This window comes from Trichosurus vulpecula, chromosome 6 (assembly GCF_011100635.1).
Source record: "Trichosurus vulpecula isolate mTriVul1 chromosome 6, mTriVul1.pri, whole genome shotgun sequence".
Classification (NCBI taxonomy): domain Eukaryota; kingdom Metazoa; phylum Chordata; class Mammalia; order Diprotodontia; family Phalangeridae; genus Trichosurus; species Trichosurus vulpecula.
This window is the reverse complement of record NC_050578.1, coordinates 226,368,663-226,388,911: the sequence shown is the minus strand read 5'-3', so window position 1 is coordinate 226,388,911 and position 20,249 is coordinate 226,368,663. Positions and strand designations below refer to the sequence as shown.

At 47.3% G+C, this 20,249-nt stretch overlaps 1 protein-coding gene across 1 annotated transcript in view; it reads left to right on the top strand.

The window, feature by feature from the left end:
• Positions 1 to 20,249, top strand: part of DENND5A (DENN domain containing 5A) — an 88,583-nt gene that overhangs the window by 12,794 nt on the left and 55,540 nt on the right. The gene's annotated exons all lie outside the window — the stretch shown is intronic.

Sequence of the window (20,249 nt, the reverse complement as noted above, 5' to 3'; positions counted from 1 at the left end):
TCTCTGGACCTCAGTTTCTTTGTCTGTAAAATGAGGGTAGGTTTGTTGACTTCTTAAGTCCCTTTCAGCCCTGAATTACAATCCTGTGGTCCTGGTCACAGTTCCTAGTCCCAGCTCTTAGGGTCCGGTCTGGATGCACGGGCTGGGCTTAGTGAGCTGGAGGTTGGAGGTCAGGTTGTGATCCTTGTTAGTGGGCTCTGGCCAGCGTGATGCCCTGGCAGTGGTGAGCAACACTGACCAGTGTTCTCAGTGTACTGGACGTTCCTTGAGTGCTTTGAACATAGGTGTGTAATAGATGCTTTTGGTGGGTGGGATTAATTCTAATTCTTTTAATGGAGAAACTGATTCAGAGGTGTAGGGGTTTTAGCTCAAGATCCCAAGGGTTTGAGTGGCAGCTCCCTGAGGGCATTGCTGTTCAACCTTTCATCTGCCTGTTGGAGTTTATCTCATTTGGTCCTCACATTGACTCTGTAAATTAGGTGCTGTTGTTATCAGAGGAGGAAATTGTGGCCTAAGAGGTTCCGTATCTTGTTGATGGGCTCATAGTCGAGTGAGTGTCTATGGCAGAATTTGAACTCAGGTTTTCTGGTCTTCCAGTCCAGTACCCTCTCCTCTGTGCCACCTCAATGTAGGGAGGGGGTGAAGTCTGATCTTTACCACCTCCTTTCGAAGTATGATTAATTTTTTTTCCCCTCTTTATGGGGATAAATATTTGACTTAAATCAGGGATTTGCTGCTCACTCATGCTCCTAATCACCCACCAGCTTGCTGCTGATGAGGTTTTCCTTTGCTGTGGTTCTTTTTGGGGTGACTTGTGTTTTTTCTCAGAGGTCTATTTTCTTTGAAAATGGAAAGAAAACTCACACTGTGGTTTGCTTCCACCAGACTAAGAGAGTCTTTTTTCTTTCTTCCTTCCGCCCCTTCCTTCCTTCATTCAGTGCGAGGGGCTGCAGCCTGGAGGCAGGTGGGGCTTCTGACTTTCTGTGCCCTCCTGAATAAAAGGAAACCATGCCCATAAACATGGATCAGGGAAATGACAAGGAGCCTTTCAGAGTTTTTAAAGACAGGAAGCAAGAAGAGGAAATGATTCAGAGAGACCAGCATTAATTCCAGGATGTGCAAGACAAAAAAAAAAAACAACCCCCAAAACAGCCACATGCACGCCCAGCCTAGGTGAAATGACAGACCCCTTTGTGTCAACTGCTTTGCTTTCTAGTAATACCTAGAGGGGTCAATAATCCCAGAGTCTCAGGGTAGGAAGGGACTTGGGGGACATCTTAGCCAATCCTCCCCTGGAGCAGAAATCCCCTCTGCATCCTCTTGGACAAGTGGGCATACAACAAGGAGTTCATTGACTCAGGTCTCAGTGACTCCTTCGCTTGGGTGTCCTATTCTTTTCTTTCTCCTTTTGCCTTTTGTATGTAGCTTGGACTGATGGAATATACAGAGGTTTGTCAACATGGGATGCAGAAGCATCCTAGTGCGTAGAATCATATTTTAGAGGCAAAGTGGACTGTTCCTGCTCTTCATTTTTACTGCTGGGGATACTGCAGTCTGAAGAGGAAAAGTGACCAACCCAGGGCCACACAATAAATCAGTGCCAGATTTGGAGACATTGCCTGGGTTTCCTGATCCTTAGCCCTTCCACTGTTAGGAAGTTAGGTCATCATTTTATGATAGTGAAAAGAGTGTTGGACTTGGAGTCAGAAGGCCTGGGTTCAGGTCCTGGCACCATCACTTCTTTAGAGGTGTGACCTCTCAGAGATCCTTTCACATCTCAGTTTCCTCATCGTGACGCTTGCCCTCCTACTTCATAGGATCAAGTAAGATAAATTGTGTGGAAACTCTTCATAACCATAAAGTGCTATGGAAACCAGAATGTTGTTATGACTTCATCTTTTTTTAAAATGAAAATTTAATTTTGTTGACGTCTTTTGTTTTGAGATGGGGTTAGTTTCTGAATATATTTATCCCCCTTTCCCTCCCCATTGAACAATTGTGACAAAACATAAAGAGAAGAACAATGAAAGCAGGTCGGCCAACCTGATCAGCCTGTCAGTCCATTCAATAAGCATTTATTAAGTGCCCACTTATGTGTCAGACACTGTGCTAAGCTGGGGATACAGTTAATTTGTACAACTGTAAGCTTCTGCCCTTAAGGAGCTTACAGTCTTAACTGAGAGGCAGAACACAAAAAGAGACAGGAAAAGCAGAGTGGAGGGCGGGGTGGGGCCAGGAAATGATTGAACGTCTGTGAGTTCAATCTGCTGGCATATGTGGTGTTCCACACTCATGGTCTCTCACCTTCCCAGTGACAGGAAGGAGGTTGGCCTTTGAATTTCATTAGGGTAAGTTTTCCCTCCATTGACTCACATTGCAGGCAGGCTGTGCCTGTAGAGTCTTCCAGGGTTGCTGTGGTGAGGAGCAAATGGAGTTCTTCAGGCCCTGCTGTTGATAGCCTATTTGAACTTGAGCCAGGTTGGTCTTGGTAGGACAGACGGGGTCCATCATCACTGAATTCTCTCCACCTTGGGCTTGGCTGGCAGAACCTTTGAGAAGAAGGGTTGTCTCTGTCTGGCGGGGAGGCCTATATGGGTGATTGTTATCCTTCCTCCTGTAGCCCCATGCCCCAAACCCAAGAGTGAGGAGGCTGGTTTAAAACCAGAGCCGAGGATGCTCATGTTTGACGACCCTCTGGTTGTTTTTATAGCTCAGCAGAATCTGATCTCAATCATTACACCTGTACGAGTCTAAGTTACTGTCGCTGAGGCGTGTCTGACTCTTTGTGGCCCTGTGGACCATACTGTCCATGGGGTTTTCTTGGCAAAGATACAGGAGTGGGTTGCCATTCCCTTCTCCAGCGAATTAAGGCAAATAGGTTAAGTGACTTGCCCCATTCATACAGCTAGTTAGTGTCTGAGGCTGGATTTGAATTCAGCTCTTTCTGATTCTCGAGCTCTATCCATTGAGTCACCTAGCTTTCTCAAGACACTGAGTATTCCTCAGTCATCTGTTGGGAGGAAAAGTTCTCTAGTGTGAATGGTAGGTTTCTGGAAGCACCCTTTGATGAGGTGATAGACTGCTTTGATAGAGCCTTCGTATTGTTACCCAGATGTTAATCAGTCAGCTAACATTTATTAAATGCCTGCTGTGTACCAGGCACTATCCTGGGTGTTGGGGATACAGACAAAGAATTAAACCACCCATACTTTCAGAGATCTCTTAGGATCTAATGGACATTTGTAGGCCTTTATTCTCTTTCCCCATTTGCCTAGTTTCCCTTGCCTGTTCCACATTTATTTTGTCTTCGTGGGTTTTTGCCACATGTTTCCTGAATAGAGTCATCAATAAGTTTCGCTCCATTCTGACTGTGATCAGATTCAAGAATGGCCGGGCTTTATGCCAAGAGGCTCCTAGTCTCTGTGACAATTTAGAACACAGACAAGGCTTCCTAGATTGTCCAAGGGGAGAAGCGCCTTAGAGATGATCTCATCCAAAACCCTAATTTTTCAGGTGGGGAAGTCGAGAGGACCAGAGAATAATTTAATCTTGGGAGTTTGGAAGGATCTTAGAGTTCAAGTAATCCAATCCCTAATTGAAGCCACTTCACAGTCTCAATCATCCATCCTTGACTTGAAGAACTCTGGTGATGGGGAGCTCACTACATCCTGAATGAGTCTATTCCATCATTAGATAGCTCTGATTTTTAGGAATTGCTGATTCCACAAGCATTTTTGAAGCACTAATATGCCAGGGACTCTACTAGGTTCTGGGTATGCAAAGACAAAAAAGTGAAACAGTCCCTGCCCTCAAGGAGCTTAAATTCCAACAGCAGCTTACATCCTTACATTCTAATAAATTCTTTCCTATATCAAAATCTTCCTGCTTGTAATTTCCACCAGTCAGTGCTGGTTCTTTTCTTTCGTGTCTGCTCTAATGCCTGATATGTAGTAGGTACTTCATAAATATTTGTTGATGGTTTGAAACCAAGAAGAACATATCTAACCCCTCTTAATCTAGGGTGATTCTTCTAAGTGGATCTGCGAGCACTCTATGTTGTTGAGTAGATTACTACCTATCCATACTTTCTTATTCCTAAATGATGTTCACCCGTAAATCTTCCATAGCCACTCTCTTCAGTGTACTAGGTGCCTTTTTCTATTTCTTTTAATATTGCTTGGATGTCATCACAGCTGTTGGGCTTTCTGTCTGTCATCCATCACTCTCACTTCACGACCCCTCTTTTTCTAGTTATTAACATTTTAGACAATTTTTTCATGATGCTTCTCATGCATCAGTTATCGTTGAAAAAATGCTGATGCCCTTATGGGTCACCATCTGTCCTTCTGTTGCCCTTTAGGTCAGTTTTGTTTTTGATTCTTCTGAGATCGTGCTGTTGCATGATAGAGGGTACCAATCACCTAATTGGGAGAATATTGGCATTAGAGTTGGGCTTTCATAGCTATGAACATAACCTGGAGAAGTAGCCACCTGGGATGCCTCCCCCCTGGAGCCTTCCTCTCATTGGTTACTCTTCCCCCCAAAGGCCTGACATTTTGGGAAGGACCTCAGCCATGCTTCACCTCACCCCTCACCTCTTTCTGGGCTTTACTGCCTTCTGTCGGCTTCATTTTTCCTTCTAACTTCTGTAGTCTTGGGGTTGTCTTTCTTCATTAGAATGTAGGCTCTCTGAGGTCAGGGACTATCTTGTTTACTTGTTTACACTTAACACAGTGCCTGGCATATAGATAAAGCATTTATTCATTTCTCTCTATCTCTGTCTCTCAGTCTCTGTCTTTCTGTCTCTGTCTCTTTCTCTCACTCTCACCTACCTACCTAGTCTATGCGTCTAGAAATTGTTGGAATCATGGAAATTCTCAGCTGTGTTACAACTATGGAGGTGAAACTTTGAAAACCGAGAGCAACAGAGAACTCAGTAGGAAGAAGATTTTCTTCGGCATCCCCTGAAGCAATGTAAAGCTAAGTCCTTAGATGTTTAAAGTAAGCATCTACTACATATATATGAAATTATTTTTACTAGTTTCTGAATGTCACAGGTGCCTGTAATCAAACAAGTTTTCCTTAGTTGTGAAGAAGGCCGTAGTTTGCCCGGTGTGCCAGGTTGGTAAGTGGTTTTTGATCCCAAGTCTTAAGTCTTTGTCTTCACATCACTGTCTGTGACTGTGCCCCGTGTGACAGTCTTCCCAGCTTGTTAGTTCCATCTCATCACGTGGCAAGACCGGAGGGGTGACCTCAGACTGTGCCATGTAAGAATGACGAAGCCCCTTCTTTGGATGGCAGCTGAGACCTGTTATCTGTCAGCGAAGAAACATCCATGGACAGAGAGCCAAGTGGATGACATTTGTGTCCGGGCTTCCATTTTTGTAGTCATATGGGGCTTTGTACAGTGTAGAGGCCTGAGCCCTGACTGGGGAATCAGAAGACACATCCCCTTCTGCTACTTAGCAGCCGGTCACCGACCCAAGGAACATTTTCCTGAATCTAAAATGAGGCTGATCTTCCCCACCCTGCCTTTCTCACTAGGTTGGTGAGACTATTCATGGGGTTGATGGAAGGGAGAGCACTTTGTTTGAAGCTCTGGGCACGTGGCATAGTGTGAAGAGAATGGAACTTGGAATCAGGAGACCCGGGTTCAAATTCGTGCTCTTATACCAGTCCTGGGCCCTGAGCAAAGCACTTCCTTTCTCTGAACCTCAGTTTCTCCTTCTGTAAAGTGAGAGTATTTATAGTATGCTCCTTTCAGAGTTATAGGTACTCCAAAGACCTGAGAAGTTGGGGTATTGTGTGGTAGTGGTCTTTGGGGGGCAAGATGGGGGAAATTCAGTTTAGCGAGACTGTTATTAAGTACCTTTTACATTCATTCAGTAAACTTCTATTAAGCACCTGCTGTGTGCCACGCACTGTGCCAGAGCACTTTACAAATATTGTACTGTTTCATCCTCAGAACAGCTGTGGGAGGTAGGTGCTGCGGTTATCTCCGTTTTACAGTTGAAGAAACTGAGGCAGACGGGTTAAGGGATTTGCCCTGGGCCACGCTGGTAAGTGTCCGAGGCTGGATTTGAACTCAAGTCTTCCTGATTCCTGTTGTGGTGCTCTCTCTGGTGGACTGCAGTACTCAAGACAAGTTGAGGAGGAGGAGGACAGGACATTTTTACTGGGAGATCAGGGAAAGAAGGGATTTCCACAGGCACAGGTGATGAAAGGAAGCATCCCAAGCACAAGAGACAGGTAGCCAACGCTGATGTCCAGAACCAGGAAGAGAGAAAGGAGATGGGGTACGGCTAATAGAGTGGTTTGAATGGGAAGGGCAGGAGAGAGGAGAGAACAGGGGTGGGAAAAGGGAATTGGGAGCTCATTGTGGGGGTGAAAGCGCCTGTATTTGGTCCTCTTTGCACTGGGGAGATACGTTTGTGGGCAGAGAAGTAAAACAGTCCTCTATGGATTTGCTGAGTCTTTTGGAAGGCTGCACAAGCAGCAATCTGTGACTTTCAGGATGATTGGGAGTGGGAGACTTGGGAGCCGGGCTTGCTGTAAACTGATGGGATGCACTTGTCCCTTATACTGCCTTCATAGTTGACTGGGTTGATTTTTTTTTCCTATAACTTCTCTACATCATATCTTTGGTGTGTAAGTTGGGGAAGGGATGTGACATTCAGGTGCTGCTGATCCCAACCCTCAGAGCAGAGGGGGCATTTTTAAAAATTTTTTTATTCTTATTTATTTATTTTATTTTATTTTTATTTTTTTATTTTTTTTTTGAGGGGGCATTTTTAGAGGGCTTGATGTCCTCCTCTGATAATCATCATGGCTTCCAAGTCACCCAGAGGCCTTAATATCTGTGTAAACAGAGTACAAACTCTCTCAACCCCAGTTGGGATTGATTTGGAAAGGCTTTTGAGTGTGGACCCCAGTGACGATGTATCTGAGGACCGATCTGAGATGAGAGAGGCTCACACCAGGTGGCTGGCTGGCCATAAAAGGGTGATTTTTTTTTTTTTTTCCCAGAGCATCTCTTGAACAGCTCACGGAAGTGAGGAGGGAGGGGTTGTGTTCTTTATAGGTGGAGGAATTTTTCTAAAGGATTGACATAAGAACGTTTGTGGACATCTGGCCCCTTGGACACCCTGTGCTTTCTCATGTTCCCAGAAAAGAGAGATGAACTGGGACCTCTCTCTAGCGGGATGGCCCTCATGCCCTGAATGGAAGGGGCATGTGAGGGCAGATTTGTCCAGAAAGGGGAGAGGCTGGTCTGACCCAGGCTGTGTGTGAGCATGTCTGTGTGCCCTCTCTGAGGGCAGGGGCCTTGTGTACTTTTTTAAGCCCCTCAGCGATTGGAAGAAAATGAGGTTTCTGCGTGGTGGGCATGTGGCAGAAACATGATTCTGACTGTGTGTGTTTTTGGTGGGATGGGAGGAGAAAACAGACAATTTTATAGTTTGTGGTTTGGTTGGTGAGAGTGTTTCTGTGAAAGTCTGGGCGAGTGTGTTTTGATTCTGCCTTGCCCTTTTGAACTTAGTTCTGGAATAGTAGAAGGTGCCCTAGACTTGGAGGCTCCCGTCCTAGTTCTGTGGGGTAGATTGTGTGACCATAGGCTCATATCGTTCCCTTTCTGGACCTCACGTTTCTTCTTGGTGAAAGGTGGGCCTTGGGTGAGATGAGCCCTGAGGGTTTGTTTCAGCTTAAAATCCTTGGACCTGGGACTTGGGCATTTGGTAAACCACTGGATGAACGTTGGGCTCCTTTACTCTCCAGAGTACACCTGGCCCATTTCTTTCCTTCTTACCATGTCCCTCTTCCTGGTTCATTCCCTCCTCACTTTTCACCTGGTCTCTTTCGGGGGCCCCCTAGTTGGTCTCACTGTTTTTGGCTCTCCCTTTTTTCACCCTTCTACTGAGCCTCACAGATCATCAGGTCATGTCCCTGTTCCAGAAGCCTCCCTTGCCTCTGAGATAAAATGCAAACTCCGGTTTTGGGCATATTTCATATTATTCTCACGCATACATTCTACATTCTAGCTCCACTAGCCTGTTGGATATTTTCTGAGATTCCATCTCCTGCTTGTGTGCATTTGCATGGGCTGTGCCCCATACTTGGGGTGCCCTCCCTCTTCATGGCTGCCTCTTAGAATGCCTGACTCCAGGCACAGCACCCCTTCAGTATGGAGCCCTTCACCAAGCCTTTCCTGATCTCCACCTCCTCCCCCATCATTATATATTTATTGTGTATTTACTTAGTTGGGGACAGGTTTTTTTCCCCCTCTGTAGAATGAAAACTCCTTCAGGACAGATACTGATTTCAGTGTTGTTTTTGTCTCTCCAGAGCCTGCGTTGAGTCCAGCTCCGTGCCTAGCTGGTAGTCGGCACTTACTAAACGCCAATTAAATTGAACTGAGTTCAGTTCTGCTTTTTAGGCTGGCACATCCTTTGCTGCTGGAGTGAGAAAAACTCTGTTGTGAGGAGCATCTCTGCTTTGTCAAGTGTGCTAGAGATGGGTTGTTTTTTTCTTTTTTTCTAAGGAATTAAAAAAAAAGTTAGTGGAAAGAATCCTGGATTTGGAGTCAGAGGACTTGGATTTGGCTGCCCCCGGCCCTGCTGTTTATTATGTGGGTAACCTCTGGCTTCAACCTTCTCTGCCTCTGTTTCCCCCTTTGTAAAAGGAGATGGTTGGACCAGAAAACCTCAGTGTCCATTTTTTGCTTTAAACCTGTGATCCCATGAAACCTCTTTACTATATTAAGTTTCCTCAGGAAGTGAGTTTGCCCTGGTTAACTGCCATGCCTTAATAAAGAAAAATCCCAGCTGACACTGGGGTTTTAAGAAGTAGCTGGGAGGTCCATCTCCTGCTTTTAGGCAGGCCACATGGAACTCTTGCCAAGTATAGAAATAGAAAGACCGCTAGAAAGCAGTCTTTAAAAGCCTTCAGAGGTGGGATTCTGCTTTGCAGCTGCCTTAGATTCTAACACTAGGCACTGGGGGGAAGTTTTTCTTCACATTTAGCCCAATTAAAATGGATTTGAATGTTGCAGGCTGCCCTTTCATCCACCTTGGGTGTAGGCCTGTCTTGGGGCCTCTTGGGGTGGTGGGAAGGACTCTGGAGGTGGGGTTGAGGGCCTAACATGGTGAAGAGTGGGGAGAGGGGTAAAGATCAATGAGATACAGGCCCCTCATTTTAAAAGGGGGAGCCAGCTGAGGCCCATAGAGTCAAAGGGGATTGTCCAGGGTCACAAAGGGAGTATCAGAACCACTGTCTGAGCTTCAGGGTTTTTTTGTCTTCCAAACTCAGTGTTCTTTCTGTCACACTCTCTGTTTCTAGCTCAAATACAGGCTATAAAAGCTTAAATTACCGTCAATCTTTCACAGACCCAAGACTATGATTTTAAAACGTAATTTATAATGAATTTAAAACTTTAAGCAAAAAAACCAAGCCCTACCGACTCTTTTTTTTAAAGAGAGACTTCCAACATATAGAAACTTTATCCTTTGATAATGGCCATAGAGACTTCCCTCTTTTGTGCCTCAAAGAATGTCCTAGCCAGGAGGGACCTCAGAGCCCTCCAAGGCCACCCTGTATCTGACCAGCAATCTACTGGTCCTAGAGCATCCCCAACCAGTGGCCATCCTACCCTCACTTAGAGTAAGGGGAGCTGGCTGCCTCCAGGGCAGCCCAGGACACTGTGATGGCTCCTACCTATTAGGAAGTTTTCCCTTAACATCGAGCCAGAATTTGCCTCTCTGTAACTTCTCTGGCTTGTCATTCCCGCTTCTGCTCTTGGAGGCCAAGTAGAAGTCCGATCCCTTATTTATGGGATGGTCCTTCAGATCCTGAAGACATTAGTTTTTTTAAAGAATTCTTTTTATTTTGAACTCAGCATCAAATAAAATGAGCATTTCAAAATACCTAGTAGAACAGAAAAGAGAGATTTGTATGGGAAACTGTGGCTGTTTTGTACAGTCTGCTTTTCGTCTCAAACATACCGTCAGTTTAACAGATCACTTTCCAGGTCGTCCTCCTTGCCCGGGATCCTCACGGGCCTTCTGTTCACTTCCAGACTTTTATCACCTCCCTCTGACTCTTCTCCAGGCGCAGCATCCTCAGTGCCTTGTATGGCACAACCTCGAGAGCCTTCCTGCCTGGGGACCCTCCTCTGCTATTAGGATTTTAGTCTCCCCGTGTGTCCTTCCTTGTGTTAATTTTGGCCCTTGGAGGTGATATGTAAGGGATTTGGGAAGACAGGGTAGAGTCTGGAGGTGGAAGGCTTATCATGGCTAGCATTTATATAAAATATAATTAAGGTTTTGCAAGGTCCCTTTATGTTAGTTACCTCATTTGACCCTCACGAAAACCCAGTGAGATACGTGCTATTATTATATCCCATTTTACTTATCAGGACACTGAGTCTGAGAGAGGTAAAGTATCTTTTTCAAGGTTACGTAAGTGGCGTTTGAGGCAGGATTTGAACTCAGATCTTCTGGACTCCTAATCCAGCCATCTGCTCACTAAGCCACAGTATATGGCGGCATGCCTGTATAGTTCAACAACCCGCGGAAGCAGAGACAGATCTCCTTCCCAGGCCCTTTCTGTTAGGCTCGCACGGCTTCCTTTGTGTCTCGCCAAATAGATTAGACAGTGGCTTCTTCAAGCCGCGGAATATTTAAGTCATAAGGGGACATAAAATATCAGCTGGCAGAGACCAGAGAAATAATTTTCCCATTTTACCGGTGAGGAGACTGAGTACTAGAGAGGGGAAATGGCCTCCTGAAGCCATTCGGAGTTAATGGCTGAGCTGGTTCCCATCTCTTTCCCCCGGAGTCCTTCCCTTTGCTCACTGGGAGCTGATCTTCCTTCCTCAACTGTGATTGGTAAGTGAATGATGCACCGATCTGGCTCCTGACCACTTGGCCCCAAAGAATGATATTCTGTGTTCTGGGACCCTTGTGACCACCCCATGGGCCCTGTGTAAGCAGATTTTACATTGCAGTACAGTATGGGGACACAGGCAGGAAGGAAGCCCTACTATGGGCCCTTAGCAGGTGGGAGTCTGGTTGGGACCGCCTTCTTCCCAAGTCACGCCTGTCTGTCATTTTCCCATTCCCTCTGTGCGGTTGGAGTTGTAATTGATAGAAATGCTGGGGTTTTTTTTTTTTTGTTGTTGTTTGTTTGTTTGTTTGTTTTTAAGGGTATCAGACTGGTCCAGGAGTTTTTGTTGTTAATTGTGTAGGCCTCCTGGTGTCCTGAAGAAAGCCTTGTTTAGGCCTTCTCTTGACTCCCCCTGATGCCGAAACCTCCTGGCCATCAGGCCTCTTCATTCTTTCTTCTGGAGCTGGGCCACCTTGGCAGGTCCAGGCCCTCTCCGTCAGGCTGCTGCTACAGCCCTCCGGAGCCTCACCCCAGAATTCAGACTTCTGCCCTGGACCTTGAGCTCTGATGTGTCAGCTTTCACCTGATTTTGCCTGAAACTAGGCTCCTACTCCCCAAACCACAGTGCCATGGTTCCTCCGTCTCCCCCTTTCCGATCAATCCTCGCTTCCACATCAATCTAGGTGGATTGTGCACTGGCTAAATGTCTGTGTCCTCTGTGCACAAGTCTTCCGGGGCTCTCCTCACTGGGCAGTCTGGTGCCTCTACTGCCCCCTCTGCCTTCGTCACATTCTCTCATATTCCTTTCTAGGACTTCGTGCCAGCTGAATGAAACAATCCCTTGCCTCTAGAACATGCCTGGGATTGACTTTGCTATTCCTTGACGTTATCACCCCTGCCCTTCTTCCTGAAATGCCGTCTCTCCTGCTTTTCACCTCTTATATCTGTCCCCACGCTTTGAAGACCGGCTCCATTTCCATCTCCTACAGGAAGCCTTCCTGGATCCCTCCATCTTCACCATCTTTCCCCTTGACCTCATTTTGGGCTTAGCTCCGGGCCTCCTCAGTGTCCTTATCTTAGAGTGCTGGGCCTTTTCCTTCCACTGGACTGTAAGTGTGGAGTTAGGCACTGAGTCTTATCTAAACTCTCCCTCCTTCATGTCCTAGCACAGTGATTTGTACACTGTAGGCACTTAATAAATGCTTGTGGCTCCTGCGGTCTTTGTTTTCCCAGTAGAGGCTGAGGTGGGGGCTCTTTCTCCCACGTCCTTGAGCAAAAGAAGGGGCATAGGAAGGACTGTGTTGGTTGCTTCTGCTGGTGCAGCTAGGTGGCCCAGTGGATAGAGTGCTGGGTCTAGAGTCAGAAAGACCTAAGTTCAGTTGTGGCCTCACACATTTACTAGCTGTGTGACCTGGGCAAGTCACTCTACCTCTGTTTGTCTCAGCTTCTTCGTCTGTAAAACGGGCATAATGGTAGCACCTGCCTCCCAGGATCGTTGTGAAGATCACGTGAGATAATGATTGTAAAGCACTGTGCATCTGGCACACAGTAAGCACTACATAAATGTTGGCACTGGGTTCCCATCATGTGGATGTCCACTGCCTGGACCATCCTTTGCTGTGGGTCACTGCTTGGGCTTTGATTTCCCCCAGGGCTGTATAAAGGATGGAGGCACCTGCAGGAGGAGGCATCATGCCTCTGGAGTGGAGAGGAAGTAGGGAAGGAGAGGGGCTCCACTCGTCTCTTGGCACCACATCTGCCGCAGCCACAGCTGCTCCAATGGTTGCTGTAACTTGTCTAGGAAGAAAAAAATGCCATTTTCAACATCTGTGTGAGTCCTCAGCTCTGAGAGCCCGATGCTCCCCCAGCCTGGGACCCATGAGCAGGCTGCCTCTTGGGGCCTCTCCTTGGATGACAGCTGCAGCCTCTTAAGCAATTCTGTAAAATGAGGAGGGGAGGCCATGACGGTGTTTAAGACCCTAGCGGAAAGATCAAATTCTCTCCAGTAGAATTGAAGCCCCTTAAGGGCAGAGACTGTCTCTTTTGTGTGTGTGTGTGTGTGTATGTATGTATGTATGTGTGTACACCCCTCAGACTCCACATGGTGCCTGGCATAGACTAGACACTCACTACATGTTCGTTGAGATAAACTGAGGCCCTTCCAGCTCTAACGTCTGATCTGACTTGCTGCAGCTTCCAAATTAACTTGAGCTTTGGTAGCTTGGGGTCCTGAGTCGTCCCTGAAGCATGATCTCTGAGGCCTGTCCTTGGGCATGTTGACAGCCTGCGATATGGGGAAACTGGTGACTGGCTAAATCTTAATAAATGTACATGAACTTGGGGAATACAATGAGCCCTTGTGGCTTGAGCTCCAGCCAGCTCTGCAGGGCTGCTGCTGTTCTCTGAGGGAACCCTTTGTGACCAGGGGCCTGGGAGCTTGTCTGGGGCTAATGCTCTGGAAGCAGCTGGGGCTGCTGCTGTTGTTTGTCCATCCTTTCCCACAAGCATTTATTAAGTGCCTATTGTACGTGCTGGCGATGGGGTGAGGGACAGGAATCAGCCTCTGCTCTCAGGGGGCTTCCATCATGTTGGATGTTATCATTCCCAGTTTAATTCCAGAGATGCTTATTGAGGCATCATTGTACAGGAGACCCTGAGCTGGACCCTGGGGACCTGAAACAAACTGGTGTCTGGCTTCTGGGAGTCACCTCTTCTTAGCCATTGGTCCGCTTGCACTCTGGGGGGGGGGGGGGTCTTCACCTTTTCTGTGTTGTGGACTCCTTTAGGCAGTGTCTGCTTTTCAAATGCATAAAAATAAAACATATAGGATGGAAAAAGGAGCCAATTGTATTGAAATACAGGTATCGAAAGACGACAGAATCAAGTTCATGGACTCCAGGTTAGGAATCTCTGACCCATGGGGCAGCTAGGTGGCGCAGTGAGTAGAGCACCGGCCCTGGAGTCAGGAGGACCTGAGTTCAAATGTGACCTCAGACACTTGACACAAATTTACTAGCTGTGTGACCTTGGGCAAGTCCCTTAACCCCAACTGCTCTGCCTTCCCCCCTCCCAAAAACAACAACAAAAGGAATCTCTGTTCCTGAATTGAGGAGGGGTCCCAGAGAGGTTCAGTGGCCGCTAGATTGGTGGTCCCAAATCTCAGCTTGGCCACTTGTTAGCTAGGGCTAGGTACCCTTGGCCAGATCCCGTCTCCTCTCTGAACCTGTTTCTTGATCCATAAGAGGGGCGCAATCATGAACCCCAGTTTACTCACAGGGTATTTCTAAGGAAAGAACTTTGTGAAACCCTAAAGTCCAGAAGCTTGAGCTGCTATGATCAGATTTGATAATGGGGTAAAAACATTTGGGTAGATACAAAGCATAGTACGAGCTTTATTTCCGGTGGATGGAGTTTCAGATGTTGCCCTCACAACAGCTCTGTAAGGGGTGTGGGTCAGTTATCCTTAACCCCATTTTACAGATGAGGACGCTGATGTCCACAGAGGTTCAACTGACTTCCTTCCTCAAGGGGGTGTCTCAGTCAGGACTTGAACCCTGATCTTTGGGAATTCAGATCTAGCCCTTTTCCTGCTAATACCATGATGGCCCCCCTCATAAGCAGCATAGCACCTGTTCACAATGTGTAGTGTTTTAAGGTCCGCAAAACAAGAAGTTATTCCTAATTGTAATGTTTATAAACTGTGACACCATTTTCACATATTTGCAATATTGACTAGGTTTTCTGTAGTGTTCTAAATAAAACTCAAGGAGCGGGGAATAGTGTGAAGGGGTTTGCGGATTATTTAAAGGAATCCCAGAGATCTCCCAGCCTTTTGGGGGAGGAGAGCTCATTTCAATTCAACAGGCATTTGTTGAGTGTTGGGTGCTGAGCTCTCTGCTAGCCACAGGGGCTACAAAGATGGAAATGAGGGAGTCCCTTCCCTCATAGAACTTCTACAGGAAGGATTCTACAGGAAAATTGACTTTTCATTTCTTCAAAGCCGTGACAAAGCCGGCACTGACCTGAGTCAGTGGCTGAGTCAGAGGAGACCAGGGGCCACTACTTCTGTCTTGGAAGTATATTTATGGGCACTGTTGCCATGGAGACCTATGGATAAAGCTTCATCATCCACTGGGGTCCCTTGCTCTGGTCAATGGCTGTGACTTGCATTTTATAGTGGGTGGGGTGACAGACCTGACTTGGAGGCTAGATCCAGATCTGGCCCATCCCAGACTGTAGCCCGTGTTTTGTCATGAATGCCCTTTCCACTCCTCTTCTGAGAGGGATGCCAGTAACAGAAGCAGAATGTGATTCCCACGAAGAACACAGTTATGTAAATCCCCTGTAGAGGATGAGTCAGGACACCCCCACAGGCGGATTTAGAGCAGGCACCTGTGAGTTTGAGGAGAGAACCTTCAGTTAGGCCCTAGGGATCCGGGGGCTTCCCCGAGAGGGGTTTACTGGGGCCACAGCGGGCCGTCTGCTTGCGGATGGATGAGGAGCAAAGATGTAGAAGGTCAGTGTTAGTGTTCACAGTTCCGTTTCTGTACTTTAATGTGTAAACCTGGACTACAGCAACTTTAGAGTTAGGAGCAGGAATCTCTCTTTCCTCACAGAACATTAGAGCTGAAATGTCAAGCAGTCCGATACACGCTGGCCAGGATCTCCTGCAGTACGTTAAGCATCCATTCAGCCTCCGTGTGAAGACCTTTAGTGTTGGGGAATTCATGGAGCTGTGACTAGGGCAGGGCCACCAGACCTCTTCATCAGGGTTACTGATGATTGTTACATTCCTTTACCAGGGCAGAAACAGAGCTTAATGTCAGTTTAATAAAACCAATCAGTTACCATAGGAAGCTACCAGGTAACAGACTTCTTTGTCTGACTGAGGTCTCCTCCCTCACTTCCCTCCTTCCTGAGCCTCCCAGCAGTGTCCTTGTACTGGTCTTTTGGAATCTCTGGTCTTTGTGCCACTTAACCCAGGTGATAACTTGCTAAAATGCCTACTTATGGCCCAGGGAATCCACTCTCTCTTAAAATCACCCATTCTATTTTTGGGTAGCCCTAATTGTTATGAATTTTTTCCATTCATTGAGTTGAAATCTCCTAACCTTCTAGACAGGGGTGAGGAACCTGCAGCCTCAAGGCCACATATGGCCCTTCAGGTCCTCAAGTGCAGCCCTTCGACTGAATCTAAGCCACATACACACACACTGAAGTTTGGATTCAGTTAAAGAGTTGTACTTGAGGACCCAGAGGGCCACATGTGGCCTTTGAGGCTGCAGGTACCCCACCCCTACTCTAGAACCAGAGCAGGGCTGGGCTGGTTTTTTTTCAGCCTGATGGGCCTTCATAAAAAACTACTTAGCCAGGGGTCATGTTACCTCCTAAGTCTTTTCTTCTCCGGGATAAACATATGTGGCTTCTCTCCCGGATCCTTGTATGGCCTGATCTTCTGTCTCCTCACTGTCCCAGTCATTTTCCTCTGGACACACTCCAGTTTGCCAATTAGAATAAAAACGCCTCTGTTCTGTATCAGCCTGTGAGATGCACCTGTGTACTAAGTAACACTTTTACATCATCTCCTAAATGAAGGCGATTATGTTTCCTCTTGTTGACTTTGTCTGACGCTTTAGAAGAGATTTCTGCATGTTCTGAGGGTGTTTTAGCAGCCATCCTTGGTGCAGTGGTGGAGGTGTATGGGATGTCATTGTGTGTGATGCTGTCTCTGCAGGTCTCTGAGGCCTTCTAGAGCTTGGCTGGTTTAGACTTCTTTCTCTTTGTTCGTTTCTGTTTCCAGATGGTAAAAATGTTAAGAACTGTGGCTGTGTATCATAGCCTGCTTGGATTATGGGAGATCCAGTGCACCTTAGAGATTCTACTTTTGCCAGAACCAGAGGGTCCATCCTTTCAGACCTGTGTGCTCAGGTTCCTCCATTCATAGACTGCCAGTATTATAGACTGTCAGAGCTGAGAAGGGTCTTAGGACATGGAGTGGACATGTCAGAGCTATAAGGACCATAGAACTGGAATGGACAGTGTCAGGGGTGAGAGGTGCCTTAGGACATGGAATGTACCTGCCAGGGCTATGAGGACCGTAGAATGTGGAATGGACAGTGTCAGGGGTGAGAGGGGCCTTAGGACATGGAATGTACCTGCCAGAGCTATGAGGACCGTAGAATGTGGAATGGACAGTGTCATGGGTGAGAGGGGCCTTAGGACATGGAATGTACCTGCCAGAGCTATGAGGACCGTAGAATGTGGAATGGACAGTGTCAGGGGTGAGAGGTTGCCTTAGGACATGGAATGTACCTGCCAGGGCTATGAGGACCGTAGAATGTGGAATGGACAGTGTCATGGGTGAGAGGGGCCTTAGGACATGGAATGTACCTGCCAGAGCTATGAGGACCGTAGAATGTGGAATGGACAGTGTCAGGGGTGAGAGGGACCTTAGGACATGGAATGTACCTGCCAGAGCTGTAAGGACCATAGAACGTGGAATGGACAGTGTCAGGGGTGAGAGGGGCCTTAGGACATGGAATGTACCTGCCAGAGCTCTGAGGACTGTAGAATGTGGAATAGACAGTGTCAGGGGTGAGAGGGGCCTTAGCAGATGAGATATTAGAATTGGGAGGAACCTTCAGAATGTAGGAAGATCATCAGAGCCAGCAGGGATCTTGGCATTTAGAACTGACAGGTCTTGGAGGGACTTTTGAGACCATGCTGCCCAGGCTGGTGATTTTTCTGGAGGGAGAAACTGAGGCCAAGAACAGGCAGCCGTTTTACCCAAGGCCGTAGAGAATTGGTGGCAAACAAAGGCCCTGGAGCTGGGGGGAGTGGAGGTGGGAGATGAGCTCAGAGGCCGTTGTTCTCCTTCCTACCTGTTTGAGCTCAGCCGAATCACTTGCCTCCTCTGGGCCTCAGTCTCCTTCTCTGTAAAATGGGAGGAGGTGGTGACGTAGTCTCTACAGGATCATGCTCTTCCTTCTGAGACAGGCTGCTTTCCATCAGCTGCGGATGACTGTGTCCACGGGAACATGTGACACCGTCTCCTTAGGCACGAAGGAAGGAGCTGTCACCTCTGTCCCCAGAGGCAGTGTCTGTGTGTGTGGCCTTGGTCAGGGGAGCACCCACATTACTAACATGATAATAAGAGTAATTATTAAAGTGCTACATACGTGTAGTGCTCTAAGGTTTGCATAGGTTATCTCGTTATCCACATTTGACAGATGAGGAAACCAAAGCTGAGAAAGGCTAAGTGACTTGCCCAAGGTCACACAGCTAGGAAGTGTCTGAGGCCACGTTTTAATTTTTAAAAATTTCTATTTATTTGCTTTTTTTTTTTTTGGAGCGGGAAAGGCAGGGCAATTGGGGTTAACTTACCCAAGGTCATGCAGCTAGTAAGTACTTCAAGTATTTGAGGCTGGATTTGAACTTGGGTCCTCCTGACTCCAGGGCTGGTGCTCTGCTCACTGTGCCACTGTCCCCCGCGGCCAAATTTTAGCTGCGGTCTTCCTGATCTAGGCCTGATGCTGTCTCCACTGTGCCCCTTAGGTGTCTCGGTTTTGTAAGTACTGAGGTGACCCCAGGTGCATTGACTTCAGCCTTGGGTCAAGACCCCTCCTCCAGTTACTGGGCCCGTAATTTGGTTGGTTTCTCAGCCTTGGCCTTTGGAATACCCAGCTTTGCTTTCCTCCTGTTTCCAGGCCCTGTTCTGATTCTTCTCTGCCTTGACTTGAACTGCCATCGTGATTCATATACTCTGGGTTTTCCCCGGTTTCTGCATCTCTTTTCCCCTGGCCGTGCCACTAGCGCTTCTCTAGTGGCCGACCTCAGCCCTTCCATTGCGGGTCAGCTTACTCCAGCGGAGAATCCCCATCCTCTCCCTCTCCCCAGCTCTTCTCTGTCATCTGGGTGGAGTTGAATTGAGTAGAGGCTGGGAGGTGAGAGGAAAGGAGAGAAATGGGGATTGGATCCCTCCTCCCTCTGCGTGGCCTTGGACAGCTGGAGTCATTGGTTAGAGAGTGGGGAGACCAGGCTCTCCTCTTTGGGAGCATCAGGAGGGATGCCTGTGTTAAGTGCTGAAACAAAAAAATCGTTCTTTGACTCCCACTATGCCCAAAGATGGTAGCTCCTTGGGCCCATGCTTAGGAGAGCACAGTATTTGCATTTTTGAGGGGCACCAGACCTGTGATTTCAGTGGTTAGGGAACTTCTTCCTTCTGTCAGTGCAGTTCAGCACCTGCTTAGGAGTTCACTGACCTGGAGAGTTGTATTTCTTAATGTCTTTTTAGAAAACTGAACTAGGTTTTGAAAAAGACAAAATTAGTAGCAAGATTCCCCCTTGCCCTTCCCCCCCAATTCTGTTACTTGTTTGGGGATATGAAAGTGTTGTTCTCTTCCTTAATTCCCCTCCGCCCTCAATCTCAATCTCTCTCTCTCTCTCATACACACACACACACACACACACACACACACACACACACGCATTTACACACACGAGCATGTACACTGCCTCTCTCAAAACCAAAGCAATTTAAAATAAGTGTTTGAGAACTTGCTCACGCTGCTGTCCCCCTGGACTCTTTTCTAAATACCCCGGACACAGTACCCCCCATGCAGGGCTGAGCACCCAGGGCTCCCCTAGCTGGGGCTGCCGCAGGTGCTCATGAAAGCCTAGGGCTGCGCTCCCCGGGCCCCACGTGACCCACGGCTGATTCCGCTCTTGGTTTGCTGTAATTTGGCACCATTGTTGCCACAGCTGTCAGCAGCTGTGTGCTCATTCTGCCCGTCCTCCGCAGTGAAGATTACCAAGTTTATTTTGAGGCATGAAATTTCCTGAAATGGGAGATTTCAGAAGAACTCAAGCAGAAGGAAAAAGAATAAAAGAGCAGTTGTAGTTATAGAAGTTGGTCTGTGAGAGAGGCCTGGGGGTCACAGTGAGTGACGGAAGCCTACGGTTCTGTCATGTCAGAAATCGGAGAAGGATGGAGATGTTTATTTTCCATCTTCATAGAGAGGGCAAAATAAGGGAAAACAGGGAAAGGTAAAAGGGTTCGGTAAAAGCAACAGTAATTGTATGGTTGGTATCTGGACTAGGCATCCGCTGACTTGCGAACTCAGTTTCCTGGGGTGGGGTGGTTAGTGATATCTCTGGGATTTCCTTCTGGCTGATGGTCATATCCTTGTTACAAAGGGTGTCTGTCCTTACGCAGGCTCCTTAGGTGGCAAGTTGTCTTATGTCTGAACTCTGGGAATCTGTGATTTCAACAGTATAGATAGATGTTCCCTCGGAGTCTTAGTGGATGGTTTGGGGAGTTGTGAAAAAAATGCGTGTGGCTAAAAAAAAAATCTCATCCCCTTTGGGGCTCC